Below are 11714 nucleotides of genomic sequence, written 5' to 3' on the forward strand. Positions count from 1 at the left end.
CATCCTCCCATGTGGAATCTTTAGCAGATAAGTTCTTCCACTTGATGAGATACTCCGAAATTGATCGATTTCGTAGTTGTCGAGTTCTTGTTTCTGTGACTGCTTCCGGTTCCAATAAAAATTTTCCTTCCTCGTCAAGTTCTGGCAATATTGCTTGAACTGGGAGCTTTTCGCCTATAACCTTCTTTAAACATGAAACATGGAAAACTGGGTGCACTCGAGAAACTGCAGGAAGCTCCAATTTGTATGCCATAGTACCAATCTTTTGCAACACCGTATACGGACCATAATACTTTGGTGATAATTTATTATTCTTCTTAGCTTGCTTGAGGGACATTTGTTTATATGGTTGTATCCGTAGGAATACCCAATCACCTACATCAAAACTTCTTTCGTTGCGATGTTGATTTTCTTGTTGTTTCATTCTATTCTGCGCCAACATGAGGTTATCCTTTAAGAGTTGGAGGACTTGTTTTTGATGCTCGATGTGATGTTCCACTGCTTGAACCTTAGAATTTTCTCTTAAATATGATCTGATGGATGGTGGCTGATATCCATAAAGTGCCATAAATGGGGTTGTTTTTGTTGCTGTATGGAAGGAAGTGTTATACGACCATTCAGCTAGAGGCAACCATTTGACCCATTGTGTCTATTTAGCAAATACAAAACAACGAAGATATCCTTCCAAACATTTGTTTACTGTCTCAGTTTGCCCATCAGATTGAGGATGATAAGACGAGCTATGAGCTAACTGAGTACCGAGACAAGAAAATAATTCTGTCCAAAAATTTCCAGTGAAAATGGGGTCTCTGTCACTTACAATAATCTTTGGATTTCCATGTAACTTTTGAATTGTTTCCATAAATGCAGTAGAAACTGTACTGGCTTTAAATGGATGTGATAATGCACAAAAATGTGCATACTTAGTAAGTCTGTCAACTACCACCATGATGACACTCTTTCCCTCAGGCTTGGGTAAACCTGTGATAAAATCCATTGAAACCTCCTCCCAACATTGGCTTGGAATGGATAAAGGTTGTAATAGACCCGGGGTATTAATTTTTTCAACTTTATTTTGTTGGAAAACCAAACATTCTGCCACAAACTTTTGAATATCTGATTTAAGGCCATCCCAAAAAAAATCCTTCTTAACCCTGTGGTAGGTTTTTAAAAATCCTGAGTTCCCTCCTAAGGGAGAAGTGTGGAATTTCATAAGAATCTTTTGTTTGAGTTGGGAATTCCTACAGAGGTATAAGCGATATTTGTACCATAATGAATCATTTTGCCAGCTAAATGTATCAGATGTACTGGAATCTTGTTGTAACTTTTGAATAAGTGCCTACACTTCTTCATCATTCTTCCATTCCTCCCTTGCTTTGTTTATCCAATCTGGTTGGATAATAGAAATGGCGCACAACAATGCTTCCACATCCTCATCCTTTCTTGAGAGTGCATCTGCCACCACATTTTGCTTCCCTTTTTTGTAGATGATTTCAAAGTCATAACCCAACATCTTAGTGACCCACTTTTGTTACTCTTCAGAGGATAATCTTTGTTCTAAAAAGTATTTAAGGCTATCATGATCCCTTTTTACCTTGAAGTGTCTTCCCATTAGGTAGGGCCGCCATTTCTTAAGTGCATGTAGTATTGCCAACATTTCCTTCTCATAAATAGCTTTGTGTAAAAACTTTCCCTTGATTTGAAGACTTTCAAAAGCAATGGGTCTTTCATCTTGCATTAAAACAACACCAATTCCATTTCCTGAAGCATCACATTCCACAATAAAGGTTTTTGTGAAGTCTAGTGTAGCTAAGACCAGTGCTTGGGACATTTCCTCTTTAAGATGTTCGGAGGCCTTTGTTGCTTCTGGAGTCCATGAAAATGCATATTTCTTCAATAATGTTGTTAGAGGTGTTGTTATTCTCCCATAATTATTAACAAAATTGTGATAATACCCTCTCAACTCGAGAAATCCTCGAAGATGCTTAATGGATGTGGGGATTTTCCATTCCTTAATGGCTTTAATTTTGCTAGGGTCTACCTTAACTCCTTCATGAGATACAATATGACCCAGATATTCCACCTCTTGTACTCCAAAGAAACATTTGGATCTTTTTGCATATAATTGTTTCTCCTCCAATAGTTGTAGTACCTTGTCAACATGTTCAACATGATCCTTCCAAGACTTGTTGTAGATTAGTATATCATCAAAAAATACTAACACAAATTTTCTAAGGAAGGGTTTGAAAATGGAATTCATCAAACCTTGAAATGTAGAAGGTGCATTGGTAAGGCCAAAAGGCATGACCAAAAATTCATAATGACACTCATGAGTTCTAAATGCTGTTTTGGGAATGTCTTTAGTCTTCATTCTGATTTGATGATATCCTGAACGAAGATCCAACTTGGTGAAGTAAATTGATCTATGCAATTCATCCAGTAATTCATCAATGACATGAATGGGAAACTTATCTTTGATAGTGAGCTTGTTGAGCTCCCTATAATCTGGACACATGCGCCATGATCCATCCTTCTTGTGTACCAATACTACTGAAGCAGAGAAAGAACTTTGACTAGGTTGAATTATACCGACCTCTAGCATTTCTGCAACCATACGTTCAATTTCACTCTTTTGGGCATAGGGATATCTATACGGCCTGATGTTTGGAGGAACACTTCCTGGAATCAGATGAATAGCATCATCATGATCACGAATAGGTGGGAGACCTTTGGGAGTCTCAAATACCTTGGAATGATTGTCCAAGACTTTTTGGAGATCTGGAGAAATAGATGATTTCGATGTGGAAACATCTAGTGAACATAATTGTGCAATTATACCTCTTTGTTCCTTTTTTAGAGCTTTGTCATACCGTTAGAGCTGATTATCTTTCCTAGTTTCTTTGTAATACCCCTTAATTCAACTTCGTTTCCTTCCGTAGAAAATTTCATGAAAAGTTCTTGAAAATTAAAAGCTATTGTACCCAAGGATTGTAGCGATTGGACTCTTAGTACAACATCAGGACCTCCCATTGGAATGGAAAGCATTGGGCTAGTCAATACATATTCTCCCATGGATAGCTTGATATTATGGCACTTTCCAGAGCAATTTATTGTCCCCCCATTTGCAACCATCACTTGACACTATGGTGTTGGATATAGGAAGCAATTCAATTCTTTTGCTACCTTACAATGAATAAAATTGTGGGTACTTCCTGAATCAATCAACACTATTACCTTTTTCTTCTTGATTTGTCCTTCTATCTTGATGGTTTGAGGAGTGGTAATTCCCGCCAATGCATTACAAGATATGGTCAGATTCATTTCTTCTTTATCTAGGCTTTGTTCCTCAAGTATATCCTCTTCTTTTGACCTTTCTTGCTCCTTTTCTTCTTCCTCTTCACAATCTATGTAGAATAATTTCTTCTCAGCACACTTATGACCTTTAGTTTATTTGCTATCACAATTGTAACAAAGCCCTTTTGCTCTTTTTTCTTCCAATTGTTGTGGTGTCAACCTTATAGGTTGTGGAAGACTAGGGGCAACAACACTTCCATCTTTATAGTTGTGAGTGGTATGCTTCCTGGTTTCCATAATTTTGCTTTCCATTTTTCTTGCTAACCTGAATGTCTTCTCTAATGAATCTGGTTCCCAAAGGCGAACATCATGTTGGATATTATCCTTTAAAGTCCCTATGAACACATCAATCTGATGCTCCTCTGAAATATTTTTTACCCTTATGTTCAATTTTTGGAACTCCTCAATGTGCTCCATTATTGAACCCTTTTGCTTGAGACTTATCAATTAGCTAAAAAAGTGTTTCTTTTTGTATCCTCATAATGTGCTGTCAATTCTTCCGTAAAAATTGCCCAAGTGCTAATTTGTTTACGAGAGCAAAGCCATTTATACCATACAAACTGATTTGGTTCCAAATATAAAGTTGCAATACGTACCTTTTGTGTGTTTTGCACATTATTGAGATCAAAAAACTCCTCTATCTGTAATATCCATGTTGCGGGATCCTTGTTATCAAACTTCCTCATATAGATTTTTGGAATATGGTGGGTCTTCGATCCAACATTAGAGTCTATGAAATCATGATTAACATTTATTTTGTTTGCATCATGAGTTTCCTTTACTAGCCTTTCACCATTAGTAAGTATTTCTTGTATAAAATTTGTCAAATCTATCTTCAAATCTGCCACGTCTGTCTTTAATCTACCATGTATGTCTTCAAATCTATCTTCAAATCATCCATCTTAGCTTCCACGCCATTCATCTTAGCTTCCATGCCCTTTATCTTAGATCCCATGCCATTTATCTTAGCTTCTGTTAGCTTTTGTGAGAGTGACATTTGTTGCACTTGGTCTTGTAATTTTGATATATCATGTAGTATTTCTTCCTCTTCTTCATGAGTCATGCTAGATCTTTCAGGTTGCTTACTAGGTGTTTGCATTTTCTTTCCTCAGGGTATGAGTTACTAATAATAATGCTCTACTATGCCCTTTGAATTCCTTCAAAATAATTTTTCAAACCAAGCTTAAGCAAAAATTAAAAAAAATCTACACAACTTTTTTTAGTTTGTAGGAGCTTGATATTGCCTCTAATGTATCTCTGTAATTTCGGATCATCCAATTTTGAAATTGTGACCTGTAGTAGCCTTCTGTGTCCTCTTTCCAATGTCACCAGTTTGATCCAAATTGGATTCTCCAAGGAAGACTTATACCAAATCTCCCACAGTGACCTGATTATAGACTAGTTCAGTAGAGCGAACTTGTACGACATGCCACGTGTCCCTGTTTCGACCTTTGGCTTTGAAAAATTTATACAAGAAACTACAATCTGTCCTCTTTATGTACCTTCTTACGAAATTTCAATTCGATGCTCAGATAGAAAGTTATGACGATTTTCCCTAGGTCACCTGTTTGGAATGTAATTCAGGAGTTTGCAAAAAGACCAACTTCTTCAGATCATATCTCCACAAATATAGCGCAAAAAGCTCTGAAATTCAAACCCGAGGTTTAGTGTGATTTCGTCTCAAATGGGTTTTTCTTTCTCTTTTGAAACATTGCAGAAGGAAAGTTATAGCGAAAATACCACGATGACCTATTTGGAGCATTGAAACCCTAGAATCCAAAGCTCTGATACCAAATGTTATGAAACCGGCTCACAAAAAGATAGAAAAGATAGATCAATGCCTTAGAATTCAGCCTCTTCGAGGGGGCAACCTCCTTTACATTACACAAATGAATGATTCCTTGATGATTCAAATGAAAAAACCTCCTTTCTATATATAGGAGTCTAAGGAGTCACAATATAACCCAACCGACCTAACAATAATAATATAAAGGCACAAAAATAACAATAGAGAGATTCTATGGGGCATAATAATAACAATATGGGTACAATAGGGGCACAACAATATTAATAAGGGATACAACTACAATAGTAATGGGGAAATCACTAGTATTGTAGGGACCTAACACAGTCCGTGCTCTGCGGAATGTTGCCGAAAGGGCCTATATTACAGGGATTTGTTTGGCTAATTAACTCCGAACTTGGGTCAGGTGCCTACAAGCCAACACTACTACACTTGCTCCATTGTAAGTATTGCAAGTGAAATTACTGAACTTTGCCCATCTAGTCAAACCATTACAAATGACTAAATCGAAGGCCCTGCATAGAGTAAGAAATTGTTCACCAAAGATATTGTAGCCCTTGTCATCTGAAATTATTTCCCACTGATGATTACTCTCTTCTGTAAGCCAAATAGGGTCACAATCTTCTTTACAAAAAATAATGATAGCTTGCTCAATTAAAGTTCTAACATTGACATCGCCCATTATGAGGACTTCATCTAGCTGAGAATATGTTGAAGATCTGCTTTTAAGTCTTAAAAAGGATCTTTGTGGTCAATCCCTCTACTTTTGTAGATTTTTGAAACTTGCAGCGCAAAATTGCATGCTGCAATTCTAATGTGATTTCTATTTTATGATATTTTAAACCAAATGAATAGTTTATTTAAGTCTTCTTCTTCTAACTGAATGAGACGACCTTCTTTTTCCCTCACTAATACCATGATACACCCATGTCCTTTTCCATTCCTTGCTGTCGTGTTCCACACTGCAATCTTCTAGTATACCTCAAACAAATGTGTCTTGCACCTTTCATGCTCATTTGTTTCTATGAGGCAAATTATGTCTCTATCTTCCGCAATAAGCCCTAACCAAGGTCCTCATCTCAATGGGTAACCTTTGAAGTTCCAACAAACTAAACTTAAGGAAACTTCGGTATGACTTGATTATTATTTATTTTGACATGCAAGACTCACAGTTGAGTCTTTATGCTTGCTTTCCCATATTGGCCTTGCTTCCTGATTTCTTGTTGATCAATTTGTTGCCTCCTCTTTATTACCATCTTGCTTCTTTTTTTGGAAGGAGGTCCAAATCGTGCTATCACCTCTTTACCTTTATAAGTCCATGCTCTTTCCTTCATCTCTTGCAGCCCTAACCTTTGACATTTTGTCCTTCCTTTCATCCTATTGTCTTGCACTTAAATTTTCTTCTAGAAAAAAGTGAGAACACCTCAAGAGATGCTTCTTGCTTACAATGATATATTTATCACACAAGCTAGGCATGATTACTTTTATGGGCCTATCACTCCCACCATTAAACTTACCACCTTCCATGCTTGGTATATTTGTATCATAATGCTCCTTTATGAAACAACTATATATCTTCAAGTATATATCATAAAATATGTTGTGACAACTAATGCTCCTTTAATTTATCATGATACATTGTATTCTAATAATGGAAAATAATTCCTTCCAAAAGCATTGATTTCCCACCTTATCAAAATGTCAAATTGTTTTCAAATTTTAACCCGAATGGACTCCATTCTTTAACACATGTTGTATCAAAATCCCTCACTAGATTCCCTTCATAGCTCATAAATAAGAGTCTTATTTCCCTTTCTATGAAATAAAAGGAAACACAAGGATCGACTATAAAAAGAAAGAATGTTAGTGTAGCGAAATACAGTGATCATTACTTTAACAATAATATCGAATCATTTTGACCACATTTTTATTGTTTTTGTTTTTACCTATGTTGCATGAATTTTTAGTACGTCTGTACTTTGAGACGGGAAACAAGTATCCGAGGATGTGGAACAAGTATCTGTAATGGCTAGAAGATTTGCCCAAATTTATAGGGAACATCAAATTGGGAGAGATAATAATATTATATATTAAAATTTAATATATATTAAAAAGAAAAATAAAATAACTAATTTCTTTCCATCCAAAACTTGCCAATTAAATTCCATCTTGCAAAGAAATATGTAAAAGATTAAACTTTCAAACACTACAAAAAAAAAAAAAAAAAATATTAATCCATCAAAGATTTGCCAATCAAATTCCTTCTCAACAAAGAAACATGTGGAACTCCCAAACAAGAAAAAAAAACATTGTTATTACTCTATTATGTTGTGATTTCATGCATTGCGATATCATATTCAACTTGAAATTCAAGTTTGGAAATCTATAAAATGAAATTAACACACACACTACTCTTTCTCTTTTTTACCATTACTGTAATTCATTTAATCTTATCATTAAAGCTTCAAGATAGGCTTCAAGAGAGTAGACTTATTTGCAATTCTTGAAATTCAAGATCTGCAATCGAAGCTGCCAAGGAATGACTGGCAATTGTGCATATTTTGTTGAAATCTTTGCTACATCTTCACGTCTCTGTCGTTTTACAGAGTTCATGTAGTTCATCCCTCTGAACTGACATGTATCAGTTAGAAAATAAACAAATGGTACCTTCCCTACTCAAATTAGGTACCCAAAACATCAAAATCTACTAGAAATAATTACCTAAAATGTCAAAATTTGTTGCAGTGAAGCTCCTGAAAGCTCTAAAGTATCTATTGAAGCTCCCAGTGATTTTGGATCATTTCATACCAACTTCTATGCTCGCAGAACTGGGGAGGCGTGGGGCACATCGTCTCCAATGCCTAAAAGAAGTACCCATGTCACTATTTCTTTTACTTGATTGATATTTTCCCTCCATCAATTGGCATCAGTTTCGAAAGGAAGGGACGGTCGAGTGAGAAAGCATCATTTTAATTAGAGCAATGCTCTTAGGGCTTCGACGAAACTGGAATGTTTTATTAAATTTATAAAAATTAAATATTAATAATAATTAGTATAATGACATAAATTAAATGTTTGATAAATATTGGTAGACATCAATTTATAATAATATTAAAATATTTATTTTAGAATACATTCTACATCATTACAATTTTTTTTTTTAAATGACATATTTATTATTATTTACTAAGAGAATTAATATATAAATTAAGCTAACTCATATATAGATTATTATATTATATAGTTCCTCTCATATGACACATTATTATTTAATTAAAAGGTAAAATATTTACAATTACCGTTAAGATAAAACTCAACCTTTGATTTGTGATGACTATTAAAAATATTTTAAAATATTTCATGGAGGTTAAATCTCTTATCCACCAAATAAGTATTGATAATTAAATTAAAATTCTAAAAGCTCTATTCCATAATCTCTTTTTTAAATCACAATTTTTATAAACAAAATTTTTTTACATATCAATTTGATATTGAACTTAATTATGATTTTAAAATTAAATTATTATTTAGTACAATTTGAATAGACCAAATAATTTAAAACATAGGTTTCTTCTTAAAACATTACAAGTTCAAATTTAAAAAGCAACACTTAAAACATTACAAATTGAATTTTAGAAAAAAAGACATTTTAACAGGAAATGTACATCTCCTTAAATTTTACCAATCAAATAGCCATACAAAAACATTTAATATATATATTATAAAAAATAAAACCTCTATTCATATTAAACATTCCATACATCATTGTTACATTCATTCTAATGGATTAGTAATGACACATTTTTTAATCGGTTAGACTTCTTAACCAAAAACAGATAATGTTAATCAACGGCAGATAAGTTCAGATATATATGGGATGGGTAGGCATGTTTTTAGCTAGCTATTTAAGTGCAATTTTATATAACAGAATTGCAATTTTTTTATTTCAAAAATATAATGGTTAAGAGTATCAATTTCTTCTTTAATCTTTATATTATGATAGGTTTAAAATCATAAGGGTAAAATATGTATATATGTTTTCGTAATTTTAGTAGTCAGGCCGTGGGTCCCTTATCCCACCACCACCACCACCACCACCACCACCACCACCACCACCACCACCACCACCACCACCACCACCACCACCACCACCACCACCACCACCACCACCACCACCACCACCACCACCACCACCACCACCACCACCACCACCAGGAGGAGGAGATAACTCATATTTATAGTCAGAATGGTATGAGACGGTGACCGGCAACGCAAGGTTTTAATTAACTTGTAAACACAGCTCACCGTGCCTCAAATAAAAGTTCATCTCCTTTTCAGACCATTTTCCCAACAGTATTTTGGCTGAAAAAGCGATAGGTGCAGAATCAACATCGCAAAACTACAATCTAGTTGTTTGAAAATGCAATTGAGGGGTTTTGCCAGATCTCTGATTCCACCCGCGATCCCAAATTTAGGTTTACTTATCTCTCAGTCATAATAACCGGACCGGATTGTAGAGAGGGGCCGATGTCACCTAAAAGCTGTCTATTTACCAAATAGGTATCTATATATTCTATATAAGAAAGATAAACCCAACTGAACAACTTGAATTCAATTCATCATGAAAATAATAATCATAATAATAACAAAATGAAAACCTAGGTTTCTTGTAAACGAAATTCAAATTCAACTACAATAGTCACGCATATGTGACACACGATTTCAATTGTTGCAAACGAAATCGGATCCACTTCCAGTTGAATCTGACAAAAAGAAGTTCTTTGTAGGAAGAGCTTCAAGGTTTATTAATAGTTCCAAAGAGATGTTTCCGGAGAGATTGATCCATGTACATCACAAAAATTATCAGCAGCACTGTAATTATCTTGTTCTACCATCCATGGAGGAGGTACCAGTAGACCCTCTGCCATGTTTCGCACAATATTCGGCAGATCCAACACTATATCGTCCTCTATGCTCATCCACCCGTTCCCCGAAAGAAAACTCGAAACCCAAACCGAATTGGACCCGCAAGCTGCTGCTGCTTCATCATTATTCGCCGACTCTGCAAGGATCACAGTGTGTGCATCACTAGGGATCGCGTTGTTCATCCCCACGGGGTCAAGGGATCGATCCTCACTGCGATCTTCTTCTGAAGGAATGTGAAACTCAGCCGCAGCGACCGCGGCAGCGGCCCGGATGTCCTTGGGGGACAATGTGGCCGGGCGAGGCAACGACGAGGCGATGTGCGGAAAATTGAGGAACGCGGATTTCCCCTTGATGCTCAGAGCCGCTACGTCGTGGGCTCGAGCCGCCATCTCTGGTGTGGGGAATGTCCCCAGCCAAATTCTGGACTTCTTCTTAGGCTCTCGAATCTCTGAAACCCATCTGCCCCAACTTCTCATTCTCACGCCTCTGTAATCAGCGTGCCGCTTTCCTTTAAATTTCACACCTTGCTCTTCATCTCCATTACACAAGGCAGACTCCACTTCGCCAGGCTCGTCTGCATTATTAATCTCCTCTGAACGCCGCTTACGCATTCTATCGTGCATTAATCTCCGCGTAGAATCGGAGGCGGAGCTTCCAGTGGAAGCGGATTCAGCCGCATTGAATATGGAAGATATACTGTTGCCATCACAGTAATCAGAAAATGGAGGAGGAGGAGAAGCAGAATGTCCACAGGGACTACGGGCATGTTTATGTTCTTCCAAAGTGGTACGCGATGATTCGAAGGGAAAAGCCATGACGCAACCTCTCACCTGTGGAATGTGTAGTGTAAGTAGGCATATATATATATATATATATATATATATATATATATATATATACACACAAGGCACTTTCCAGTGTAGTTCGCTAACCGCGATTAAGTGGGTTTGCAATGTGCACATGGCAATTATATTACGCTAGCTGCTCCGTCCGTACAAAACACCGAAGAGGCCAATTTCACGTTTTAAGAAACGGCCTTTAATAGATTTGATGGTGGGGGCGCTATGGCCATGTTAACAACAGCGACCTTGGACCCACGGGCCTTTAATAGATTTGATGGTGGGGGCGCTATGGCCATGTTAACAACAGCGACCTTGGACCCACGGTCTTCGATTTTTTCTCTATTATTCTCAATAAAATTAATGTGACACGCATCTCATGTTGCATTAAATCGATGAGTCTTTAAAGGAAATCATCTTCAAAGTACAGAAATTTGGTGGCCTTAACTTGTCGAGATGGGAAGCCAAGTCTGTTGGCCACCTGAGTCTGTTATATGTCATCCAATGAAAAAATTTAACTAGTCTTTCAATCAAAGCTAAATGAACTTCACATCTAGAAACACTATTCATGTTCTAAACTAACATAAAGCACAAGAAAAGAACATGCTATCCGCTAAAAATCCAAAACTAGAAACTGAAAAAACTATTCCTTGCGATCATCTTTGTTAGATTCCACAATATCTGGAGCAGCAGCAAAGTTGCCTGACACTGGAAACATCCTCATCAAACGTTGTTGGATCTCATCGAGCTTACTGTCTTGCATAATCAAGATAATTTGCAGGTTTTTCATG

At 36.3% G+C, this 11714-nt stretch overlaps 1 pseudogene; it reads right to left on the bottom strand.

Moving 5' to 3' along the window:
- Nucleotides 1-9674: 9674 nt before the first annotated feature.
- Nucleotides 9675-10901, bottom strand: LOC149258483 (ethylene-responsive transcription factor ERF024 pseudogene; annotated as a pseudogene).
- Between the last annotated feature and the right edge of the window lie 813 nt (nucleotides 10902-11714).

The sequence above is a fragment of the Pinus tabuliformis genome, chromosome 6, assembly GCF_031772625.1.
Source record: "Pinus tabuliformis cultivar Carrire ecotype Pingquan chromosome 6, CPIR1, whole genome shotgun sequence".
Lineage (NCBI taxonomy): Eukaryota > Viridiplantae > Streptophyta > Pinopsida > Pinales > Pinaceae > Pinus > Pinus tabuliformis.